This window comes from Apodemus sylvaticus, chromosome 6 (genome assembly GCF_947179515.1).
Source record: "Apodemus sylvaticus chromosome 6, mApoSyl1.1, whole genome shotgun sequence".
NCBI lineage: Eukaryota > Metazoa > Chordata > Mammalia > Rodentia > Muridae > Apodemus > Apodemus sylvaticus.
The window spans coordinates 26,010,904-26,034,246 of NC_067477.1; the positions used below are offsets into that span (position 1 = coordinate 26,010,904).

At 35.3% G+C, this 23,343-nt stretch overlaps 1 pseudogene; it reads right to left on the reverse strand.

Moving 5' to 3' along the window:
* Positions 1 to 22,659: 22,659 nt before the first annotated feature.
* On the reverse strand, positions 22,660 to 22,802 carry LOC127688270 (uncharacterized; annotated as a pseudogene).
* Positions 22,803 to 23,343: the final 541 nt, after the last annotated feature.

Consider the following 23,343-nt stretch of genomic DNA (forward strand, 5'->3'; position numbering starts at 1 on the left):
CGTTTTGATGTGTTCTTGGATTCGGTTGGCAAGAATTTTATTGAGTATTTTTGCATCGATGTTCATAAGGGAAATTGGTCTGAAGTTCTCTTTCTTTGTTGGATCTTTTTGTGGCTTTGGTATCAGCGTAATTGTGGCTTCGTAGAAGGAATTGGGTAGTGTTCCTTCTGTTTCTATTTTGTGGAATAGTTTGAAGAGTATTGGTGTTAACTCTTCTTTGAAGGTCTGGTAGAATTCTGCACTGAAGCCATCTGGTCCTGTGCTTTTTTTGGTTGGAAGACTTTCTATGACTCCTTCTATTTCTTTAGGCATTATGGGACTGTTTAGATGGTCTAGTTGGTCCTGATTTAATTTTGGTATTTGGTATCTGTCAAGGAAATTGTAATGACTACAATACCTACTGTTTTTCTAATTTACTTAGAAAAATAACACCATAAAAGCATAGCCCTCTAGAATATTTATCTAGGGTATGGGAGCATAGAATTTATTTGAAAGGTCATGAGAATAAATGCATAGATTTTACATTGAGTACAGTTCCCAAAGAATATGGTGTACAATAGTATCAGAAACGTTGAAAAATATCACCTATATCTGTGAGATATCCTGCATTCAATAAATGGCAGTAATTGTTCTGATTTTCCTAGATTTGTGTAAATCAGCAAATGGAGGTAAAAATTCCTGAGGTCACACAGCTGCTACATTACAGACATGAAATTTAAACCAAGGAGAGGCTAGGAAGAATTTCTATTTTCTAGTCTTACAATTAGTAACTATACAATTTGAACAAATGTTAGACTTTGTTCCAGAAAAAAAGCAGTAGGAAATAATAGTAAATCTATTTAGAATAATAGCCACTGTTATAGAGCTGAGAGAGGCTGTCCAAGCACAAAACAAATGAAAAATAAATAAATAAAGGTTTTAATGCAGACAGATTGGTAACATGGTTCATTTAAATGCACACAGAAGCATGAAATAACTATTTTGTATATAATTTAAAAGCTTTTAACAGTTTACAGTTTTGTGGATAATCTAGGTATTAAAATAAAGCAGATAATGGAACAAAGGAATGAAAAGACGCCAAATACACACATACATGCACAGAAACCATAACCACATGCATGATTTATGCTTCATATAAAAATTATAAGGCCCCACTTCCTCTCTAAAGAAAAGACAGGAAAGTCACATGCAAAAGCACTCTTAATCAATAATGCTATAGGTTCATGTTACAATAAAGATAATGCAAATTATTCAATCACAAAAAGGATGTAAAATTACATTATTGAGAAAAGGAAGGGAGTTAGTGCTCACCACTTGTGCCCTCCCCACTGTCCACCAATCCTCTGAAATCATGGAAGGGTCCTAGCAAATGGTGAGCTCATGAGAAAGCACACCTAGCTGCCACTTGTAGAAACATTAATGTCATTAAAAATTAAGCCTCAACCCCCCCCCCAAAAAAAAACAACAAAACCAAAAAACAAAACAAAACAACAACAAAACAGAACTGGAGACTGTTAATCAGAAGTACTCCAGCCAAGTGCAGCCTAGCTTTTCCTTCTATTGTCCCAATAGTGAGGACAGCTGTGACAGCAATAAGACCAAACTTAGTTCCTTCAAAAAGAGTGAAAACCAACAATGATGACTTTTTTTCTCTATATAATTAAACAGCTGTGGTTATACAATGAACAGAAAAAATTTTTAAGCCTTTTGTTTTTTTTTTGTTTGTTTGTTTGCTTGTTTGTTTTTAAAGGAAGAACTTCTACCTGCATTCCTAGATGCCTGCCAGTACCAGGAACAAACAAGTAAGGACCTCAATTCCCCACACTGCCCTGCTTACCAGGTTCCCCTGGGGCAAACCAAGCAGCAGGAAACTATGTGAGTGTTTGCTTGCACACTTTGTCTTTATTCCTGACATCATGCAAGCACCAAGGTCATCCATATAGGAGCATGCCCTAGGAGCCTAGGTCCCGTTAGTGTACATACAGTAGTGGTGAACTGTTCCCTAGCCCTGGCCCTCCATTTTCTGGACATCAAATCTGCTTGCCTTCCCTGAGGCATCACCAAGGATAAGGAGATAAACCATACCTTCACCTGCCACATGCCTGCCAAAGCATGCTAAAGTAAACCCAACAGGGGTAAACCATACCACTTCTCTGTGCTCCATTTTCCATTCCACAAATCTACATCCATGCCAGAAGATCTGCCAACACAAGGGATAACAAGATGGCTAAAAGTCACTGAAACACCCAAGAAAGATGAGAGAAAACCAGTAGATAGGCATGGTCCCAGTTGATGGATGTGATCACCCCCACATCTCAAAAATTTTGAAGCAGAATTGTGTCGAAAGGAAACATGGAGACAAAAAAAAAAGGAGCACAGACTGAAGGTAAGGCCATCCAAAGACCTCCCTACCTGAGGACCCATCCCATCTGAGATATCAAACCTTGACACTACTGCTGATTCCAAGAAGTGCTTGCTCAGAGGACCCTGGTATAGATGTTCCCTGAAAGGCTTTGCCAGTAGCTGACTATTATAGATGCAGATACTCACAGCTAACCATTGAACTGAGCCTGGGGACCGCTTGGAAGAGCTAGGAGAAGGACTAAAGTACCTGAAGAGGATTGTAACCCCATAGGAAGAACAAAAATATCAGCTAACAAGACCTCACAAAGTTCTCTGGGACTAAACTACTAACCAAAGAGTGTAAAGACATGGGCCCAGGGCTCCAGACTACATATGTAGCAGAGGACTGCCTTATCAGACATCAATGGGAGGGCTGTCCCTTAGTCCAGTGGAGGCTTGATGCCCCAACATAGGGGAAAGCTAGAGTGGTGAGGGTTGGTGTGTGGAGTAGTATACTCTTAGAAACAAAGGAGATGGGGGTTGGAATGAGGATTTTAAGGGGGGGGCGACCAGGAAGGGGCATAATAGTTGAAATGTAAACAAAAATAACCAAAAATACATATACAAGTAAATAAGCAAATAAATAAAAATTTTAAAAGAACACAATCAACAAGAGCATGGAAATATGATACAACCAGAGACAGCTATCTTACAATAGTAAGACCCAGAAATCCTAACTGAGTTGGAAAAAATACCTTAAATTTAATTTTGTGAAGATGATGGAGGCGTTTAAAGAGGAAATGAGTTAATGCCTTAATGAGATACAGGAAAATATAAACGAACAGGTGAAGGAAATGTATAAACATGTTCAAGACCTGAAACTAGAAATAGAAGAAATAAAGAAAGTAGAAAGTGAGGGAATCCTGGAGATGAAAAACCTGGGGAAGAGAACAGGAAAGACATATGCAAGCATCACCAATGTAACACAAGATATGGGAGACAGAATCTCAGGCATAAAATGTACAACAGAAGAAATATACACATTGATCAAAGAAAATGTTAAATCTAAAATAATTTTGACAAAAATACAACCTGGAAATATGTGGCACTATGAAAGGACCAAACCTTTTAAAAAAGTAGAAATAAAAGAATGAGAATCTTTGTAGCCTCAGGGCTCAGAAAATATTTTTAACAAAATTTTGGAAGAAAAAGTCCCCAGCCTAAAGGAAGAGATGTCTATAAACATACAAGATGATTATAGTACACCACAAATTGCTACAAATTGTAGCAGAAAAGGATTTCTCACCACACAAAAATCAAAACACTAAATGTACAGAAAAAAGAAATAATACTAAAGGCTATAAGGGAAAAAAAACAAGTACCATATAAGGCACACCTATCAGAATAACACCTGACTTCTGTATAGAGACTCTAAAAGCCTGAGGAAATAGATGACTTTCACTCTCTAAGAGACCACAAAAAGAAATAAATTATCCAACACTAGTCACACACACACACACACACACACACACACACACTACCACCACCATCAAAATAACAGGAATTAACAATTACTGGACATTAATTTCTTTCTGCATCAATAGACTCAAGTCCCTAATTAAAAAATACAGGCTAATAGAGTGGATTAAAAAAAAACAAAAAACAAAAACAGACAGGATCTATCATTGTGCTGCATAATATAAGAATCATAGAATCATGCTTTAACTGCAAAGATAGACATTGTCTCAGAGAAAGGGTTAGAAATAGGTTTGCAAAGCAAAAGGGCCCAAAAAGAAACCTGGAGTAACCATTCTCATATCTGGAAAAAAATTCCTTCAATAAAAATTAATAAAAAGGGAGAGCAAAAAGTCTCTTCATAGTTATCAAAGGAAAAATCCATCAAAATTACATTTTAATTCTGAATATATATATATATATATATATATATATATATATATATATATACACTCCAAATGAAGAGCACTACATTTGTAAAAGAAAAATTACTAATGTTTAAAACACACATTGAAACTGCACAAATTAATAGTGAGAGACAGCAATACCCCACTCTTACCCTGGACAGAAAATAAACAAAGAACGAATGAAATAAACAGACATTATAAATCAAATGGAACCACCAGGTATTTACAAATATCTGGTTTTATTCGCACCTCAAGGAACCTCCTTGAAAATGGAGCACGTAGTTTATAACAAAGCAAGTCTCAACAAATACAAGAAAATTGAAATAATTCCCTGTATCTTATCAGATCACTATAGATTAGAGCTGATTCTTAACAACAAAAGAAAGCCTACAAACTCATGGAAACTGAACAAATCTCTACTCATGGCTATTGGGTCAAGGAAGAAAAAAGTTAAAGACATTCTAGTATTCAATGAATCAGATGACACATCATATCCATACTTACGGGACACAATGAAACCAGTGCTAAGAGGAAAGATCATAGCACTAAATACGTCATAAAGAAATAAGAACGTTCTCATACTTGCAACATAAAAGAACAGCTGTATGATTTAGAACAAAAAGTAGCAAACACACTGGAGGAAAGAACTGTAGGAAATAATTAAACTCAGAGTTAAAACCAATCAATAGGAACAAAGAGAACAATAAAAAGAATCAATAAACTCAAGAGCTCGATCTTTGAGAAAATAAAGAAGAAAAAAACCTTTGCCAAACTAAATAAAAGGCAGAAAGAATATCCATATTAACAAAAACAAAAAGGGGGACATAACAAGAGATAGGATGGAAATAGAGAGAATCATTCAGTCTTACTTCAAAAAATGTGTATGCCATGAACTAACTGGAAAATCTAACTAAAGCTACACTTTCCCTGATACCTAATCCACATAGACTCAACAAAGAAAGAATTTGAGACCCGTTTCCCATATGAACATTGATGCAAATGTACTCAATAAAATACTTGCAAACTGAATCAAAAACATCATCCACCATAGTCAAATAAGCTTCATCCCAGGGTTGTAGAAATTGTGAAGCTTAAGAAAATCCATTAATATATTCTACCCTATAAACAATCCAAAGGAAAAAAACATGATTATTTCATTAGATGCTGAACAGGCTTTGAAAAATTCAAACACTTATTTATGATAAAAAACTTGGAGAGCTAAGGGATACAAGGCACATAACTAAACACAGTAAACATAATAAACAGCAAGCCACTAGCCACTTCTGGGAATATTCCCAAGAGATGCCCCATCATACCACAAGGCAAGTTGCTCACCTATGTGCATAAAATCTTTATCTCTAATGGCCAGAAATGGAACCAACCTAGCTGTCCCTAAACCAAATAATGGATGAAGAAAATGCAGTTCTTATATGAAGTCAAATAATAAATACTCAGCTATTCAAACCAATGATATCATGAAATTTTCAGAAAAATGGATGAAACTACAAAATATCATTCTGAGTGACATAACACAGACCCAAAAGGACATCCATATTATGCCCCCCTTATAAGTGTGTATTAGCCATAAAGGACAGGTTACCCAAGATATAATTCACAAAGCTAAAGAAGCTAAATAGGAAGGAGGTCCCAAGGTAAGATGCTTTAATCTTGCTCAGAAGAGGAAATAAACTAGACTTGGTGGTAGATAGAGGGAGAGAACTGGGTAGTAGAGGGTGTGTGGAGGGTAACAGAGGGATCAAATGTGGGGATGACTAAAGAGAGAGAACTGGAATTGGTGGGGGGGTCTTCTCTTGGATGAGCTAGGAAACTATATCAATGGAAACTCCCAGGAATGTGAGGTGAGGGTGACTGCAACTCCTAGAAAAAGGAGATATGGAACCTTAAATAGCTACCTTTTATAACCAGGCAAGGTTTCCAGTGGAAGTATGGGGACACCAAGCCACCCAAATATCTTTTGATCTACAATTTATCCTGTTTTTAGATATACAGGGATAAAGATGGAACAGAAATTGCTGGGATAGCCAACCAAGGACTGGGCCAGTTTGGGACTATGGCATTAAAGAGATCCCACCTCTGAAAAGCCACAGGTATTTTGAATCATCATTAAACCAGATTATCTTGGTAGTGCTATAATCAGAACAATCTACATTTTTTCTTCTATCCCAAAGTTTCCAATGTAGTTCTGTGGTAAATATTTTTCTAGTTCTTTAGAAGGTTATATTTAAGTTTATTTCACCAATGATAAGTGGATAATCTTGGGAAGAACTAGCCATGTTTATTATTTGATCTTCGTAATGATTTCAGAATTTTAAGTTGAGAAGAGAATTTTTATACTGAGTTTTTCTATTCTAGTTATTAATAACAGTGTGATTATAAAAAAGATAACAATCAAAGGAGCTGAAAGATTATCTCCCTGCAATGGTCAGTATGCAAAACTGTAAAATTATGTCATGGTTTCTCAAAGTATGACCCATTAAGGCATTGCTTCTGATTGCAATGAGCTCAATGCATACCTGGATCACCTTATCACTTTCAGGATGTAATGATTTTCCCTTTCAACACATTTAATAAATATTAACAAAACTATAGTTTGAGTTTCATATCCAAAATTGTCAATTAAAAAATAGAGATTGATATAAAACCAGTAACAAAAGCTTCATCAAGAACACAACAGTTACTGTTAACTGAGAACTGATAGTCTCAGTGTTTCTTGGCTATTTTCTAAGTAGAATATTTCCATTTCATGCCCTCTATACTCTATATTTTTGTAAGCCTTTGAAATTCTGGGAGAACTAGCACCAAAATGTACAATGTAAGATTAGAGTCAATTTAATATATTTTTTGATAAATATCTTCCTTTGTTACATAAGAATTATCATTAATAACACAAGATTTTATACATATATTATCATATGACAGTTTAGAGAGCCAAAAGGCCTTTCTAAAGTGTAAGTGATTTTAGAAGTATAAAGAGTTCCATTATAACTCATTGTCATCCACAGATTTATATAATCAAGGCTAACCTGTATCACTTAGCTTAAAAAAGTCAGATTTCTGCTGGAATTTTTCTTTTCTCTTCTTTTGATAGGCAGAACATTACATTAAAGTTGATGTGACCTCTTTCAGAGAGAGTTTTCCACCTTTCTCTTTTTCTTTTATTTTTTATTAGATATAGTCTTTATTTACATTTCAAATGTTGTCCCCTTTCCTCGTCCCCCCTGAAAATCCCCTAACCCATCCCCCTTTGCCATGCTTACCAATCCACCCACTCCCTCTTCCCTGTCATAGCATTCCTCTATACTGGAGCATCTAGCCTTCTCAGGACCAAGGGTTTTCCAGCTTTCAATACTGCCAGTGTCCATAGTTACAGAAAAACATATTGCAAAACCAGGATGGTATTTTCTCTGATGTGACTTCTCTGAGGTTTATGACAGTGATGAATATAAGCTTTGAAACATATGAGTAGCCCTAAATTATTAATTACCCTACCTAAATTAAACAAAATAACACATATATGTTTATGAAGAAAGTTGGTAAAATAAAATAAGCATATTAAAGAAAGTAGACAAATATGGTTTAACCATTGACTATGTGTTGTAAGAATAAAAATTAATTGAAGTAACATTCCTCACTTTCTTTTAGAAAAAGATTTACCTTCTTTATTGTACATATGGGTATTTTCCTGTATGTATAGATATTCATAGTATTAAATGCCACTTACAATTCATTCAATAAAATTATTGGAGAATAGGACCATAACACATAAAGCTTTATTTCTTAAAAAAAAAGTACACACATGGCAGTGGACTGTAATATTAGGGGAACTGGTTAGAAGATGTTCAGAACAACTAGACACTTACACAGAGTTCTATGGAGGCCTTAACATACATTGTCACAATTAAAGGGATTGTTGAACAGTAATCAAAGAAAATTGAAAGTTTATGAACTTGCAATCATAATGAATCAGGTTGGAACATTGATGCATATCAGTTTAGCTGGGTTCATTAGTCTAGAATAAACAAAGAGAATGGGCTTAAAAGATATATCTGAACCAACAAAGCCATGAAATACAATACAGCTTTACATTAGTGACAAAATAAACATAGAGTAATGCCATTATGGATATGCTGAAGAGGGAGGGAGGGAAGGAAGGAGAGAGGATGCAGTGTGTGAGGGAACTGGGAGAATGGAATGGGTGGAAGATCTGCCTGAGGGGAGTACCAGGAGGAGAGGGGTGTTGTAAAGTGAATAAATAAAAATTACTATCTTGAAAGCATTGCTCTTCCTTGCATAGCTCTATCTAATTCATAACAGACTTGTGTTTGGAATCAGTGTTATCCGTTCTTGCATTATAACCTGGTGACTGTTATGGGAAGCACTTGTATGAACTCATCCTTTGCTTTGTTTTAAGTGATAATGGGAATACTTACAGGGTCTTTGCTATTGAATCTCCCTAAGATCACAAATGACAATATTTTCCAAATGATGTAAATAAATCCTGACTTCAGAGTTATCTGTTTTTTTACAGTGGTGGACACAGAGTAATTACTGGCCTATGCTCTATTTTTCACAATAAAATATGAATTTTATCAAAAAAGCCAAGAAATGTGTACACAGAACTTTTTCTGTACTTATTACTTCTGCTATTATTTCCAACTATATTTTAAGTGCATACAAATTATCATTATATACTTATGGATAATAGGAGAATGAATATTTAGAGCCTTAGTAGCTTCTAAAATGAAATGTTATGTTACTGTAAGAAGAAAGTGACACCATCTTCCAGAAAACCTCACTGAAAAGCACAACAAATCTATTTCATACAATTTAGTTGAATTTGACCCTCAAAAATTAGAACCTTAAAATTTTATATCTTTAAATTTTTTCTTCACTTAAGATTTTTCTTGTCTCTAGCCTCAACTTTAATCTTTCCTTTCTGCCTCTTTATGTATGTCTAATGATATCTTGCGTGGTTCCATCCCAGAGTTCAACTTATGAAGTTCAGACGGTTTTTTCTACTTAACTATCCTCTGCAGATTTTTCTGTGAGCCCCCTATTCATGTAGGAAACCAGAGGTGTAAGGAAGATGTGTCATTGTTATAGGTGATCATGCCATTTCTATTCCTAGAGCTACTTACAATTGTGTGTTTCATTGATTCATCCTAGTAGGAATCCATAAACACCAACGTAGAGCATTTAAATCAATACAAAAGAAGGTCCCTAACCATAGCTTCTCCAAACTTAAAATATATATTCTTCAAGACTGCAAGAGAGCCACTGCCTTCTGTATATAGTTTTATGTGTGTCAACAAAGTTAAATGTCTTCTGACTTGGCTGGTGTATACATCTTTTAGGCTAGTGCCAAAGTCTTGTTCTGTAGCAGATGGCAGCTGGAGCAGACAATAGTCAGCAATGAGGGATGCCTACAGCTTCCCTAACCTTTCATCACCAGAAATCATTCCCATTGTTCAGTTCTGCATCTGCAGCCTATTTGCATGGGAGGATTGACTCACAGAATGTTTATGATGTGTTGAGCCTGAGAGGAACACAAGCTGCTCAGGATATTTTTTTTTCTCAGAGGACCATTCCAACCACCACTTTAACGTCACAGATTTTAGCTGTGGTACTGCTTTTATTAGTCTTCAGTGTGACTCTCTGGTGCACTTTGAAATCAGACCCAGCCCATATTTGAACTTTTCTTCAGTGTGTCACTTTGTCTAACTTGCTCTGAAGTAGAGGCCTTATAGTTGTCAGGTTAATCCACTATACCCAGAATCTCAGTGATTGGGGTGTCCTAAATGCTAGTGCTCAATTTTCATTACTCACGGAAGAATTGTAACAAGGATTTCCACTGCCAAATAAATTCTGCTGTGTTACCCCGGGGAAAAGTTTTCACCAAATACATAAAAATAAGAGGGAAAAATAAAAGAAGTTGGAGAATTGGAGAAGCAGCTTGTCTCCTTTCCCCATTTTTCCCCTGACTCTCGAAAGAGCTGAGACAGGGCATTTGAATCTCATCTTTTCAATTTCTCCTATTGAGATAAAATGTCATTATTTATCCTTGCTTTCACAGGCTAGGGGCCAGGAAGGGGTATTGATTTTATATAAAGAACTGAAAATACTGGCTTGATGTTACAGGGGGTATGCTATACTTGAGCTATGCTCTTTGTTTTAGAACAAGTGATGATTGCTTTAGAGGTGGCTGGGGCAGTGATCTGGAAAGAGCAAAAAGTAATAGACACTCTTTAAACTATTTCAGTCCCTCACCTGTATGTCCCACACCATCTAAATTACTAGCAGTGGTGATATTCATTGGAACAGTACTATTTTTGATGTGTTACATGCATGCTGTTAAACTAAGAAACTTAGAGTACATAAGTATAAAAAAATGAATTTAGAGTATGAAGACAAAGTCACTGAACAACATGAGGCATCCCCCTTTCTTTCTTACATACATGTAATTCCAGGAACATAAAAGAGAACGAAGCGAATAAACCTTGGTATCATATTTAGAACATAAGTATCAATAGCCCCAGAAAACATCACTGTGGAAAAGTATGAGCAACACTATAAAGCCGTTAGTTCCACAAACATGAGCAGCTTATAAAGTCAGTATGATTTATTTTGGGGTATGGTCTTTGTACAATGATTGTTATTCTTCACATCAAATAAAATATTGTGGTATTGTCATATTTTGTTATTTGTAATTCCATTAAAAAATAGAAAAATAATATCTAAGTACTATTACTATGACCATGTTGTTGCTTAGAAATGATCTGCTATATATTTTAATAATTGATCTTGAACATTTTTGAAGTTCATATGTTCTAGTGTGACTATAGTGCTTTCATGTGCTTCTTTAGTTATGTTTCAATAGCTTTGTTGCTTTTGGTTTTGGTTTTGGTTTTGGTTTTGGTTTTGGTTTTGGTTTTGGTTTTGGTGTTTTTGGAGAATCTGGTCTAAAATTGACTACAAAGCTGAGACTGGTGTTCAACTCAACCTTCCTGCAACATCTACCAAAGAATAGGACATACCAAGATGCCTTGAAAAAGGGAGTATTCAAATATTTTCAATTTTTGCAGATTTGGTTTTCTTACTCTTTTCTTACTATGTTAGGTAAGTACCATAGTTATTAGTTTAAAATATCACACCAATATTAAGATTTTCTATTTTAATTTTGATTTTATTGATTATAGGCTTTATTTTTGAACACCTAACACAAGAAATAAACAAGATTGAAATCATAATACCTTCTCAGTTAACTTCTCTTATACTTGATACCTTTCCTTAATCATTAGTAATGAACATGAAAAGAATTTTTACAATTTATTTAGATTTTCATAAAATATTTGACTGCTTCTGTAGTTGCTTAAAAGGTACATTTATACCATTTTTGTGGTTTTTCCTTCCATGCTATTTATTAGACAAAATAGTTTGCCTTAAAGTTAGCCTCATATATAACCTAAAAGTCATCTATTTAGTTGGAACACATAATCAATTTACCTAAAATACTTTAATCATGTAATTACTATTAATACTGTGCTTATTTGTCTAAAGTTCAGTTTATTTTCCTCTAATATTTTATTATTTGATTTATTTCCTCTATTCATTATATTACTTCTTCATTATCTCTTTGTCTTTAATACTAGCCTGAATAATGCAATATTCTTGGCTTTCCAAAGAGAGACACTATCTCATTTTACCATTTTAAAACAATTTTGTAACAGAGCATTTGCCATGCTCTCAATTTAAGAGTTTACTAATGTGAACAAAATGCTGTCACTGTTCTCTTGGGTTTCTTTGTACTTTTAATTTCTTATTTTCCCAATCTTTATTTTGACTTAAGCTATAATTGCACTCTCTCCAGTTTCTCTTTATTTCTGTATCTGTGTCCTCACCTTATAGTTTCCATTGTAGAAAAACATGTCTATTTATTTTCTTTTATAGTGTATTGATATTTTATTATGCTCAGTCTTCTTATCCATAACATTTCTCATCAGCTGTGTTTACACTTTTTAATCAAGAATCTTGTAAAGACAGCATTTGATTGATTTTTAACATTGACAGATGATGCTAAAATTTCTACATTATTCTACTTAATATGTTCATAGAAAATCTATCATTTATCATATCGTAAAATAAAACATCGGAGAAAAACTATGCATCTGTAATAATAGCTATTGTTTCTCCCTTTTTCTTTTCTTTATATGTTGTTAATTTCCTCAGCCCAATTCTTGGTAAATATTACTCATGAGTAATAGTAATTGTTGAAACAATTTTTGGATAGGATTTTCCATCCAGGAGGTGATGGTGCATGCCTTTAATCCCAGCACTTGGGAGACAGAGGCAGGTGGATTTCTGTGTTCAAGGCCAGCCTGGTCTACAGAGTGCATCCCTCCAGGACAGCTGGGACTACACAGAGAAAACCTGTCTTGAAAAACCAAAATAAATAAATAAATAAAATTTATAAAGAAAAGGAAAAATAATTTTCCTTAAATTTGGGGAGTTCAGGGACATATACATTAATAAAGAGCTGATATAATTAAATTCTGGGTCACAGTTCTTATGAAAGCTGCTGTATTGACAGTTTTACCTTGACAAGGAGATCCAATGTGTCTAAGTCTCTATGTTCACCCCAAGATTTTATGTCAAGGACTTTACAGTTTTTCCAATTATTCAGGTTCACACTCTGTCGAAAACACTGCATAAGTCCAAGCCATGACAGTTGCTACTATGAACACAGAAGATGCTTCTCGGGAAGTAATTGAACCATGTGTTCATTATACTAAGATGCCTCTTCTTCCTTTGCTTAGCCTCAAGGGATAATCCTACAAAATATTGTTAACATTCTGTGCTTTCTATATAATTTAAATCATTATTTTTACCATGTTTAGTTCTCAAGAAAAGGACAAAGGAAGTTTAATAGGAGAAAGATCTTTGCTTTTAAAATATTTTGTGTGTGTTTGTGAGTGTTCTGTACCTATGAGCACAGGTGTGTGTGTGTGTGTGTGTGTGTGTGTGTGTGTGTGTGTAGTATCAGGATACAGATATGTAATTACATATGTGTGTAGGTTAGAGAAGGACTTCTTGGGATTGCTTTTCTCACTCACACATATGGAATTTACAGCTGAACTCAGGATTGGCAGAAGATACATTTATACACTGAACAATATTACCAACTTGACATTTGCCTTCTTTATTTTTGCTTAAAAGGATAAAAAAAGTACAAAGAAAATAAAAATTAAACATTACTCAGTCATTTTTGTCAATGTGTTTGAAACAGTTTAGAAGACATAGGACATAAAATGTAGGAATATTTTAATTGAAAAATAACCAAATCATTTCCCTTCTACCATTTCAAGCTCCATGTAATATAATAAAAACATATTACATACACCATTGCATTGAAAATTAATATTAGATTAAATAGTAATCAATGCTTCTAAAGACATCTGAGCATGTGTGATAAAATAAGGTAATAATAGGCTTCAATTGAAAGATCAGTGGTGTAACAAACAATTTCATCCCTAGTTAGTAGGAAACTTTTTGAAAATTTAGAAACTTTACAGAAATTTAAAAAGGAAATAACTGAAACGCCTATAAATTTTTCCATTTGAAAAGTGGTGAATATAGCTCATCAAATATTAGCAATAAGTTTTGATGCCTATGTTGTATATAACTTTTTGCTGCTTTACTTTTACAATATAGAAACAAACCCTTTACTGCTTTCATGTACAACATGATAAAAATATAACTGATGATGCATAAGGAGTGAGATACTTAATATTAATTGTCAAGGAGCCAAATTTAGGATCAGCTGGAATGATCTCTTTGAATAATCCCCATGCAGGGCGGTAACTGAAGTGTGAAAACATACCTACTGTATGTTGGTGGTGTGTGTCATTGCCTGGGATCCTTGTAAAAGGAGATGAGCAGAAGCATACACTCATTTCTCCTGTCATCCTGACTATGAACACAATGTAACCACGTCTTTGAATTTCTTACAAACATAAAGTCTAGATGCTGATAACTTGTACTTAGGAAATCAATTCTAACGTAAACTTTTTCTGTTTTGGTCAATGGCTTTATCAGGACAAGTAACAAAGTCAATTAGTCTCCAACAATGCAGGTATAAAGGTAGGCATCTAACAGGTCACTTCACTGACAGGTGAAAAGATGGGAAGAGAAACCACAAGAGGATAATAAAGATGGCAAATGTCCAGCTTCTTCATCATACTCCTAACTACAGAAAGAGCCTAAAAGGCAAGGTATCTTTTAATCTAGGCAGTAGTGATCCTGTGGCCAGAGTATTGTATCCAGTGCCATATCAGAACATGTCAGCCTACCGACAGACATAACAAACCTAAAATATGTATAGGAGATCGTTCAAAACCCAGTCCTTAGGAAGAGGTGCATTGGGATTGGAGTCCTCTCTCTCTCTCTCTCTCTCTCTCTCATATATATATATATATATATATATATATATATATATATATATATATATATATATATATATATATATCCTTTTAAACTCCCTCTTTTCCCCTTTCTCTGTCTCTGTCTCCCTGTATCTCTATCTGTGTCTGTCTTTCTCCCTAGCATCTTCCCTCCCTCTTATTACTTTGCCATGTCCCCCCAATTTATAAATAAAATTTCCTTTATTGGGTTATCCTGACACCTTGTCTGAGATTTTCCTTCATTTTGTTATGATTCTGCTTTTTTCTGCCTTTTAATTCTGGAGCTGACAGAGAAAATAAACCCGATCCAGACCCCACAATTGTAATACAGAGGCATACCAACTAATTAGTAAAAACAAGTCTTCTCATTAAGAAAAGAAATATTAAATTTACTACAGATGATTCATAATAATTATTTAATGAAGCCTTTAAGTATCTCTGCTTTCACACTTGTAACAGTAATACGATGTTGAACTTTTATAAGATGCACATATATAATTATATGAAAATATAGATGTTATTTCTCATATTTATTTTACAGGGATACAGATTCATATATATAATTATTATTGTAGTGAAGAAATAATACAATAATCAATGAAAGGCTTTCAAGCATAAAATTAGACTCAAATAAACACAGTGAGTCGATTATATAAGCAGAAAAAGAATATATTTGAATATGTGCCACCTAAAAATTGTTTATACTTTTTCATTGTTGTTATAAAATATATTTTAATTTCTTGGTTCAGCTATTTGATAGAAACATCCTTTTACATATATTTTAATTTATTTTAGTTACTATAAGTAAACATGAAGAACATTATATGCTTTTATGATAAGATAAATGTGTAATGCCTCAAATGTTTATCAGTTGGTGGTGGTAAAAGCATTCATTATCCATTCTTTTGACTTTTTCACATATACAGGGTGTTATTTTCAACTATAATGACCGTACTATGCAGAATATACCATGATATAGAGTATCTTACCACTATTTGTCTACAAGTACCCCTGACCAGCTTCTATCCTGGAAACATTTCACATGAGCAAATGATTTTAAGTGATAAGTTATATAAAATTGTAGAAATGTTTGCCTTCATGTAAAACATTTAAAGTTTTAATTAGACAGATATATTTCAAAATGGCAGGATCAACAGCATAGTAAAAAACTCTTGGTTTGTAATTTTTAAAATATACCTTCTTCTCAGCACCTCATGGTACCTTCTCAAAAATTGACCATATAATTGGTCACAAAATGGGCCTCAACAGATACTGAAATATTGAAATTATTCCATGTATCTTATCAGATCACCACAGCCTAAGGCTGATCTTAAGCTCAAACAAAAGCAATGGAAAACACACATACACATGGACCTTGAAAAATGCTCTCCTCTGGCTATTATAAATAAGGCTGCTATGAACATAGTGGTACATGTGTCCTAATTGAATGCTGGGGAATCCTCTGGGTATATACCCAGGAGAGGTATATCCCTCAATGGAGGAATGGATACAGAAAATGTGGTATATATACACAATGGAGTACTATTCAGCAATTAAAAACAATAAATTCATGAATGTTTAAGCAAATGGAAGGAACTGGAAAATATCATCCTAAGCGAGGTAACACAATCACAAAAGAATACACATGGTGTAAGATGAAATCTTAGGGTTGTTTTGATTTGCATTTACACCAGTCAGAATGGCTAAGATTAAAAATTCAGGAGACAGCAGGTGTTGGAGAGGGTGTGGAGAAAGAGGAACACTCCTCCACTGCTGGTGGGGTTGCAAATTGGTACAACCACTCTGGAAATCAGTCTGGCGGTTCCTCCGAAAACTGGGCACCTCACTTCCAGAAGATCCTGCTATACCACTCCTGGGCATATATCCAGAGGATTCCCCACCATGTAATAAGGATACATGCTCTACTATGTTCATAGCAGCCCTATTTATAATTGCCAGATGCTGGAAAGAACCCAGGTATCTCTCAACAGAAGAGTGGATGCAAAAAAATGTGGTATATCTACACAATGGAGTACTATTCAGCCATTAGAAACAATGAATTCATGAAATTCTTAGGCAAATGGATGGAGCTAGAGAACATCATACTAAGTGAGGCAACCCAGACTCAAAAGGTGAATCATGGTATGCACTCACTAATAAGTGCATATTAACCTAGAAAACTGGAATACCCAAAACATAATCCACACATCAAATGAGGTACAAGAAGAAAGGAGGAGTGGCCCCTGGTTCTGGAAAGACTCAGTGAAGCAGTATTCGGCAAAACCAGAACGGGGAGGTGGGAAGGGGTGGGTGGGAGGACAGGGGAAGAGAAGGGGGCTTACGGGACTTTCGGGGAGTGGGGGGGGGCTAGAAAAGGGAAATCATTTGAAATGTAAATAAATTATATCAAATAAAAAAAATTAAAAAAAAAACAGAACAGGGAAGTGGGAAGGGGTGGGTGGGAGGACAGGGGAAGAGAAGGGGGCTTACGGGACTTTCGGGGAGTGGGGGGCTAGAGAAGGGGAAATCATTTGAAATGTAAATAAATTATATCGAATAAAAAAATAAAAAAGAAAAAAAAAGAATACACATGGAATGCAATCATTGATAAGTGGATATTAATTAGCTCTGAAGCTCTGAATACTGAAGATACAATTAGCATATCAAATGATTCCCATGAAGAAGGAAGAAGATGGCCCTAATCCTGAAAAGGCTTGATCCAGCGTAGGGGAGTACCAGGACAGAGAAAAGGGAGGGGGAAAGATAGGAGAATGGATGGAGAGAAGAGGACTTATGGGACATATGGTGGGGGGACTGGGAAAGGGGAAGGCTTCTAGAATGTAAAGAAAGAATATAGAAAATAAATTAAAAAATTAAAAAAAAAAGAAAAATGCTCTCCTCAACAATGGCTTGGTCAAGGAAGAAAGAAAGAAAGAAATTAAAGACTTTTTAGAATTGAATGAAAAGGAAGACACATCATACCATAATTTATGGGACACAATGAAAGCAGTGCTAAGAGGAAAACTCATAACTCTGAGTACCTCCAAAAAGAATATGGAGAGAAGTTACACTAACAGCTTGACAGCTCTAGAACAAAAGGAAGCAAATACCACCAAGAGGAAGAGATGGCAGGAAATAATCAAACTTAGGGCCCAAATCAACCAAACAAAAACAAAAAGAACTATACAAAGAATCAACAAAACAAAGTGATGGTTCATTGAAAAAATCAACAAGATAGAAAAACCCTTAGCCTGACTTACCAGAGCACAGAGAGATAGTACCCAAATTAGTAAAATCAGAAATGAAAAGGCAGACATAACAATAGAAACTATGGAAATTCAAAAACTCATCAAATCCTACTATAAGAGCTTATACTCAACAAGGTTAGATACAAACCAAGCGTCAATGAATTCAGGAGACAGCAGATGTTGGCAAGGATGTGGAGAAAGAGGAACACTCCTCCACTGCTGGTGGGGTTGCAAAGTGTTACAACCACTCTAGAAATCAGTCTGGTGGTTCCTCAGAAAACTGGGCATGTGACTTCCAGATGATCCTGCTCTACCACTCCTGGGCATATACCCAGAGGATTCCCCAACAGGTAATAAGGATACATGCTCCACTATGTTCATAGCAGCCCTATTTATAATAGCTAGAAGCTGGAAAGAACCCAGGTATCCATCAATGGAAGAATGGATGCAAAAAATGTGGTATATATACACATTGTGATATATATTGTGTATATATTGTGTATATATACCATTGTGTACAGCCATTAGAAACAATGAATTTATGAAATTCTTAAGACAAATGGATAGAGTTGGAGAACATCATACTAAGTGAGGTAACCCAGTCTCAAAAGATCAATCATGGTATGTACTCACTAATAAGTGGATATTAGCCTAGAAAATTGGAATACCCAAAACATAATCCACACATCAAATGAGGTACAAGAAGAACGGAGGAGTGGCCCCTTGTTCTTGAAAGACTCAGTGTAGCAGTATAGGTCAAAACCAGAACAGGGAAGTGGGAAGGGGTGGATGAGAGAACAGGGGGAGGAAAGGGGCTTATGTGACTTTCGGGGAGTGGGGGGGGGGCCTGAAAAGGGGAAATCATTTGAAATGTAAATAAAAAATATATCAAATAAAAAAATCAGAATCAGATAAATTATCTAAGTAGTCCCATAAGTACTGAGGAAATAGAGGCAGACATTAATAATCTCCATTCAAAAAAAAAAAAAAAAAAAAAAAAAAAAAAAAAAAAAAAAGCTCAGGACCAGGTGGGTTTAGTGGGGAATTCTATCAGATCTTCAAAGAAGAGTTAATACTAATACTCTTCATACTTTTCCACAAAATAGAAACTCAAGGAACACTACCCAATTCATTCTATGAAGCCACAATAATGCTTATACATAAACCAAACAAAGACCAAACAAGGAAGGAGAACGTCAGACCAATCTCCCTCATTGATGCAAAAATATTGAACAAAATCCTGGCCAACTGAATCCAAGAATGCATCAAAACTGTAATTCACCATTCACCACAATCAGGTAGGCTTCATTCCAGGGAATGTTCAATATATGGAAATCTGTCAATGTCCACTACATTAACAAACTAAAGGAAAAAAAACAACACATGGTCATTTCATTGCATGTTGAAAGGCTTTTGACAAAAACCAGCATCCCTTCATGATAAAAGTCTTGGAGAGATCTGGAATCCAAGGCCCATACCTAAACGTAGTGAAAGCAATATACTGCAAACCAGTAGCCAACATTATGTTAAAAGGAGAGAAACTTGAAGTAATCCCACTAAGATCCCAGACAAGGCTGCCCACTCTCTCCCTATCTACTCAATATAGTACTTGAAGATCTAGCCAGAGCAATCAGGCAGCAAAAGGAGGTCAAAGGTATACAAATTGGAAAGGAAGAAGCCAAAATATCACTATTTCCAGATGATATGATAATATACTTAAGAGTCCCCAAGAGTTCCATGAGATAACTCCTAAAGCTGATAAACTGCTTCAGCAAAGTCGCTGGATAAAAATTAACTCAACCCAGGTGTCCCTTGTTGGAGGAATGGATTCAAAAAATGTGGTATATTTACACAATGGAGTACTATTCAGCCATTAGAAACAATCAATTCATGAAATTCTTAGACAAATGGATGGAGCTGGAGAACATCATACTAAGTGAAGTAACCCAGTCTCAAAAGATTAATGATGGCATGCACTCACTGATAAGTGGATATTAGCCTAGAAACTTTGAATACCCAAGACATAATCCACATATTAAATGATGTCCAAGAAGAATGGAGGAGTGGCCCCTGGTTCTGGAAAGACTCAGTGCAGCAGTATAGGGGAATACCAGAACAGGGAAGTGGGAAGGAGTAGATGGGGGAACAGGGGGAGGAAAGAGGGCTTATGGGACTTTTGCAGAGTGGGGAGCCAAAAAAGGGGAAATCACTTGAAATGTAAATAAAGGATATATCAAATAAAAAAATAACTCAATCAAATCAGTAGCCTTCCTCTACTCAAAGGATCAACAAGACGAGAAAGAAATTAGGGAAATGATATTCTTCACAATAGTCTCAAATAATATGTCATACCTAGCTGTGACCCTAAGGAAGCAAGTGAAAGATCTATATGACAAGAATTTTAAGTCTCTGAAGAAAGAAATTGAAGAAAGTCTCAGAAGGTGGAAAGATCTCCCATGTTCATGGATTGGTAGAATCGATATAGTAAAAATGGCCATCTTGCCAAAAGCAATCTACAGATTCAATGCAATCCCCATCAAAATCCCAAATCAATTCTTCATAGATAAAGAGCAATTCTCAAATTCATCTGGAATAACAAAAAACCCAGGATACAAAAACTATTCTCCACAACAAAGATCTTCTGGGGGAATCACCATCCCTGACCTCTAGCTCTACTACAGAGCACTAGTGATAAAAACTGTTTGGTATTGTTATGCAAACAGGCAGGAAGATCAATGGAATAGAATTGAAGACCCAGAAATGTACCACACAGGTACAGTCACTTGATGTTTGACAAAGGAGCTAAAAACATCCAGTGGAAAAAGGATAGCATTTTTAACAAATGGTGATGGATCCACTGGAGATCTGCATGCAGAAAAATGCAAATTGACCCACTCTTATCTCCTTATACAAAGCTCAAGTCCAAGTGGATCAAGGATCTACACATAAAACCAGACACACTGGAGCTTATAGAGGAGAAAGTGTGGACGAATCTTGAACACGTGGGCACAGGGGAAATGTTCCTGAACAGAACACCAATGGCTTATGCTCTGTGAGCAAGAATTTACAAATCGGACCTCATAAAACTGCAATGCTTCTGTAAAGCAAAGGACACAGTCAATAGGACAAAATGGCAGCCAACAAACTGGAAAAAGATCTTTAACAACTCTACATCTGATAGAGGGCTAATATCCAATGTATACAAAGAACTCAAGAAGTTAGTCTCCAGAGAGTCAAATAACCCTATTAAAAAAACGGGGTACAGAGCTAAACAGGGAATTCTCAACTGAGGAAACTCAAATGGCTCTAAAGCACCTAAAGAAATGTCCAGCATCCTTAGTTATCAGGGAAATGCAAATCAAACAATACTGAGATTCCACCTTACACCAGTCACAATGGCTAAGATGAAAAACTCAGGACAGCAGGTGTTGGTGAAGATGTGGAGAAAGAGGAACACTCCTCCACTGCTGGTGGGGTTGCAAGCTTGTACAACAACTCGGGAAATCAATCTGGCAGTTCCTCAGAAAACTGGGACTAATACAAATGTAGGTATGTAGCTTAGTATAACTGTGATCCTCTTAAAATAAAAGGTGAAACAAACGGTATTTGAAGAAATGGCCAAGTTAAGACAAAGAAATAATCATTATCAGCAAGCTAAGAGGGGACCACAGAGAAACCATACCACTGCCCTGTCATTCTGAAGCTGAAGATTTCTATAGGTGTGAGACATCAGCACTCAGCAGTGTAAGCTGCTTATTCTGCAAAATGTCATTAGGGTAGCCCCAAGTTGGCACACAGGATCACACAAGTCATAGGAGGCAATGCTTAAATTTAATGGAATTTCCTAGTAACTGGTTCTAGTAAGTATTTTGCAGTGCTTAAACGCAGGTCAACAGTAGTCTTAGTTTTTTTCAGATTAAGGAAGAAATCCTCATTTACATAATTGTAAATGAAGGATTTGAACCTTGGAACATATGTTTTATACTGACCCACTGTGACAACCCAAAATATTTAAATATCTGATGTATATTTTCTCCTTTTATTAAAATTTTGTTATAAAATTAAACGTAAAAATTTGAGCCAAAATCATGGTAGTAAAATATGTTAATAAATAAATAAATAAATAAATAAATAAATAAATAAATAAAGTATGTTATTTTAAAATCCCCTAGTATCAGGTTTTAATATCTGATAGCCAAATATCACATTACCAATTGCATTTTTCTTTTCTTTTTTTTCTCTCTCTCTCACTTTCTATTATTGTTTTATTTTAAGATGGGGTTTCTCTGTATAGTGATGCCTGCCATGGACCTGACTCTAGATAAAACTGCCCTTAAACTCACATAGTTCTACCTTTCATGTGCTAAGACGAAAGGTATTTACCACCATAGCCAGGCCAATATTTTTATGACATTGACATCACTCATCAAATCACGGAGATTCTTTTGCACTCAGCTAGGCATTATTACAATATTTTTAATGTACATATAATCTTGTGAGATTATTGGAAATCTAAATCAAAATCAGATAAAATGCTAGCCTCCAATTAAATGACTAAGGTGTGCTGAATCAAGTCCTATTTACTAAAAACATATAAAAATCAGATATGAATTATTGAGCCAATAATTAAGGGCTTTTACTAGGTCCAATTTTAAACCATCCAAATATGAATTATTTTCTAATTCAGCCTCACTGCTGACAAGAAATTGAATAAGCCTGTTTGTGTTAAACAAGCAACAGTTAAACAAAAATATTTAAGCTTATTTTCCCCCAAACTATACTTGATCTTAGCCAAAAGGCCAAGAAGCGATCCCCCAAATTATAAAACTTGAAAAAAAAATTAGGATGCTTCCCTCTTGTCTTATAGACATGTATATATTTTTCATTCCTTTAGCAAACATAAAATGAGCTATAATTTGGAATGGAAATTAATTATGATGTCTCTAAACTAATTAGAATATTAACTACTTAGAAGGTGTACTTCACACTGCCCCTTAGCTAGCTTTTAACTGCAACACTGAGGATGTAGTGAACTAGTGTTATAGACATTTTACTAATTTGAAAGTAGGCCCACAACTGTGTCTTGTTGTTTTCTACTTCATATAAAAGAGACACAACATAACCTGCACATGAGAAGCTACACTTGGTTGCAGGAAGCTGGTTTGTCAAATTTCATACATACTTAGGAAGCAGAGACTAAACAGAGAGTAAGGCTGGACTTTAACACCTCATGGTCAAACCCCAGTCAGTGATCTACTTCTTTAAAGAGATTCCATCTCATAATCAGCAACTTTCCCAAACACATGACCAGTTGTCCAGATAATTGAGGGGGCAAGCATTCATATATCTGAG